General features: G+C 46.7%; 1 pseudogene; it reads left to right on the top strand.

The window, feature by feature from the left end:
- The first annotated feature begins 508 nt into the window (after nt 1-508).
- On the top strand, nt 509-2,187 carry LOC101984708 (annotated as a pseudogene).
- The last annotated feature ends 2,350 nt before the right edge of the window (nt 2,188-4,537 follow it).

Below are 4,537 nucleotides of genomic sequence, written 5' to 3'. Positions count from 1 at the left end.
ACAGTTGACACCTTCAAATTTTTGTTCTCGAGCACAGCAAATAACTGATTTAAGCTATTGCCACATAGTAGGTCCCTTTTGATTTTATTTTTCCACTTTACTTTAACAGAAATTACTTAGTTATCCACAATTCAAAGATGAATTTTGTACAATCACAGCAAATAGAACCAGGCATGGTGGGGCACACTTTTCGTACCACTCAGGAGGCAAGGCAGAGGCAGAGGTAGGAGGATCTGAGTTTGAGGCCAGCCTGGTCTCCTGAGGGAGTGCCTAGCCCACTTAGGATATTTTTAAAGGACACCTTAGAGAGACTTTTATCAGGTGGGGGAGGTGACTTGGTGGATAAAAACACTTGCCCTGAATGCTTGAAGACCTAAGTTAGAATCCCCAGAAACCACACAAAAGCTGGATATGATTGTGTTACTTACCTCAGCTCTTATCTGTCGGGAACAGTAACTGGGTCCCAGTGTCTGCTTCTGTCACCCTAGCCTTCTTACCTGCAGCTACCATGTATGAGTGTGTCTTCATCCACATCGGTCAGGCTCTTGTTCATATCAGCAATACCTGCTGGGAGCTCTACTGCCTGGAACATGGCATCCAGCCTGATGTCCAGATGCCAAGTGACAAGTCTTGCCTTGGCAATCACATGCCCTGGGCAGTGTTCATATGACTGGAACCCACAGTTAGTGATAAAGTTCACACTGGTACCCACCACTGGCTCTTTTACCCTGAGTAGCTTATCACAGGCAAGGAAGATGTTGCCAATAAGTCTGCCCAGGGCCACCACACCATTGGCAAGGAGATCATTGACCTTGTCTTGGACCTAATTTGCAAGCTGGCTGGCCAGTGCATGGGGCTTCAGGGCTTCTTGGTTCTCCACAGCTTTGGTGGGGGAACTGATTCTGGGTTCACCTCCCTGCTGATGGAGCAGCTCGCTGTTGATTGTGGAAAGAAGTCCAAGCTGGAGTTTTCTACTTATCAAGATCTCAGGTATCCATTGCTATGGCTGAGATCTGCAATTTCATCCTCATCACTTATGTGGTCCTGAAGCACTCTGACTGTACCCTCATGGTAGACAATGAGGCCATCTATGGCAACCATTGTAGAAGCCTTGGCATTGAGCACCCAACCTACACTGACCTTAGTCACCTTATTAGTCAGAGTGTGTCTTCCACCACTGCTTCCCTCAGATTTGATAGGGCCCTGAGAGTAGACCTGACTGAATTCCAGACCAGTCTGGTGCCCTACCCTCGCATCCACTGCCCTCTGGCCACATATACCCCTGTCATCTCTGCTGAGAAAGCCTGCCATAAGCAGCTTTCTGTAGCAGAGATCACCAATGTCTGATTTGAGCCAGGCAACCAGATGGTGAAATGTCACCCCCACCATGATACATGGCTTGCTGCCTCTTGTATGTGGTTCCTTGTAGGAGGAGAGAGCAGCTTGTTGGTTTTCAGTCGCCTGGCTAGCTTAGACCCAAAATAATCACACAGAAACTGTATTAATTAAATCACTGCTTGGCCCATTAGCTCTAGCTACTTATTGGCTAACTCTTACATGTGAATTTAACCCATTTCTATTATCTGTGTATTGCCTCATGGTTGTAGCTTACTGGCTAAAGTTCTGGCATCTGTCTCCAGCGTGGCTACATGGTGTCTCTCTGACTCTGCCCAGCCTCCTTTCTCCTGGTATTTACTTTAGTTTTCCCTGCCTAGCTCTGTTCTTTTGCCCTATCACAGGCCAAGACAGTTTCTTTATTCATTAGTCAATAAAAGCAGCACATAGACAGAAGGACCTCCCATACCAGTTTCTAAAGATACCAATGATGCCGTTACCATTATCTAGATCAAGCACAGCATCCAGTTAGTGGCCTGGTGCCCACTGGATTCAAGGTTGTCATTAGTTACCAATCTCCCACTGTGGTACTTGGTGGAGACCTGGCCAAGATCCAGAGAGCTGTTGCACGCTGAGCAAGACCACAACCATTGCTGAGGCCTGGGCTTGCCTTTATCACAGGTTTGACCTGATATATACCAGGTGTGCCTTTGTACACTGCATGTGGGTGAAGGCATGGAGGAAAGGGAGTTCTCTAACGATTGTGAGAACTTGGCTGCCCCAGAGGATGATGAGGTAGCTGGTGTGGATTCTGTTGCAGGAGAGGGTGAGGAAGAAGGAGAGGAATACTAATCCATTCTTTCAGACCTTGGATCTTGTCAAACTTCCAGAACTTCAGCTTCAACACTAGTTGACAAACATGAGTGCTTATGTACTTGTAGTGATATTTCATTTGTATTTTAATAAATAAAGCTTGCCTGAAGACCAGAGAGTAAAACAGCCCCACTGGTCAGTCTTACAGACCAGGCAGTGGTGACTCACACCTTTAATCCCAATAGCCACACTAGTTGCCATAGAAACTGGGCAGTCATGGTACATGCCTTTAATCCCAGTTCTAGAGAGGAATATAAGATGGGAGGAGACAGCTCTCAGACACAGTCTCATTCTGAGGATTCCTGGAGGTAGGATCGCCATTCCAGATTGAGGTAGAGGTAAGAACCCATGGCTGGCTCTTTCGCTTTTCTGACCTTCATGTTGAACCCCAATATCTGTCTCTGGGTTTTTATTAATAGTGCTACGTGTACTATCTGGTTTTATGTCAACTTGACATGCGCTAGAGTCATCAGAGAGGAAGGAACTGTTATTCTTTTTTAAAAAATGCTGCAAGATCCCGCGGCAGTAGGCAGCAGAAATGCTGTAGGTCCCAAATGGTGGTGGCAGGCCATGTGGTGGCAGGCAGCGGGCCCTGGGAGCAGCCAGTCCCAGGCAGAGACGGCTGGCTGGTTCCAGAGCAGTGGTGGCAGGCTATGTGGCATCAGGCAGTGGGCCCCAGGCAGAGTTGGCTGCTGGTCCCTGAGCAATGGCTGGTCCCAGGCAGGGAGACACATGGCGGGTGGGCAGAAGACAGAGACATGGATAGACACGACATGCAGGGTGAGGTTGAATGTTTATTCAGGGGGTTATGGAGGAGGAAGGGGGAAGGGGGGAAGGGGGGACAGAGAGAGAGAGAGAGAGAGAAGAGGAGAAAGAGACAGAGAAGGGGGAAGCAGAGAAGTGGGGAGGGAGGCAGAAGTGAAGCTGCCTCTCTGAGAGGAAGATGAAAAAGAGAATGAGCTCAGGCTGGAAGCTGAAGATCAGCCTGCCTCAGCTGATGGGGAGGGGAATGGGTGTGGCTTGTCTCTTAAAGGGACCAAAACTATAACAGGAACCTCCGCTGAGAAAATGCCTCCATAAGATCCAGCTGTAAAGCATTTTCTCAATCAGTGATCAGTGGGACAGGGTGGAGCCATCCCTGGGCTGGCGGTCCTGGGCTCTATAAGAAAGCAGGCTGAATAAGCCACGTGAAGGAAGTCAGTAAGCGGCACCCCTCCATGACCTCTGCATTAGCTCCTGCCTCCAGGTTTCTGCCCTGTTTGAGCTCCTGTCCCGACTTCCTTTGATGATGAACAACAATGTGGAAGTGTAAACCGAATAAACCCTTTGCTCCCAAATTTCCTATTTGGTCATGGTGCTTCACTGTAGCAATAGAAACCCCAAGACAGCTTCTAGTTGTGTTATTTTCCTTCTGAAATCATGTGTGCTTCTTCTCCATGTGGAATTGTAAATTTTTTCTCCATAATGTCTGTAATCCCAGTGTTCCATGGGGAGCATTGAGGAAGAGATGAGGGAATCCCTGTACATAAAACAGGTTTCTATAATCCCAATTAGCTGTAAAATAAACTACAAACACACCTAAGGTACAAAGTGTCATGCCAGAAACCAAGTTCTGTGCTAAAGGGGCAAGCTAGTGATTGAAGGCAAACTCACAACACCTCACCTCCTCCCTATACCTTCTGTGTATTTTTCCGAGAAGGAAAACAAACTGACAAAGGGACTAACTGAAGTCAGCTTCAGACACCAGGAAACGAACCTCAAACACACACTGCTGCCTAAGTTGGGCGACCCTGAAACACCTGCAGCACAGTGGGTACCACTGTGTTCCTACACGGCGTTTTTTCATCTCTTGCCTGTTTAAAACATGGAGTGGGAAGAATGTTTTAATCCTGAGATTTTACTCTTGTAACCTAGGAACAATAATTTGAGGCTGCTTCTAAGTAGGTAAGTGTTGCCATGGAGACCCAAAGAAACGTCTCTGAGGGCTCCTTCCGTATAGAGCTTACCACTACAAAACTGACATGAACTTCCAGGGATCCCTGTGAGATTTAGGGACAATTGCGCTTGCTGAGAACTTCGGGCTTTATTAGTCCTCAAAAAACTTTTTTTAAAAAAATTCAGATATACTATCTATTAGAAAATAAAATGGTTCAACCTCTATTGAGAAGAATTTATGAATCACCATCAAAATTACAGAAAAACATACTCTTTAAACTGGCAGGTTTTAGATAATACCACTCTTGGGAGTATACCCAAGAGATGCCCGATCATATGACAGGGGCATTTGTTCAACTATGTTCATAGCAGCATTATTTGTAATAGCCAGAAC

This window comes from Microtus ochrogaster, chromosome 4, assembly GCF_000317375.1.
Source record: "Microtus ochrogaster isolate Prairie Vole_2 chromosome 4, MicOch1.0, whole genome shotgun sequence".
Taxonomy (NCBI): domain Eukaryota; kingdom Metazoa; phylum Chordata; class Mammalia; order Rodentia; family Cricetidae; genus Microtus; species Microtus ochrogaster.
This window is presented reverse-complemented; position numbering and strand designations above follow the sequence as displayed.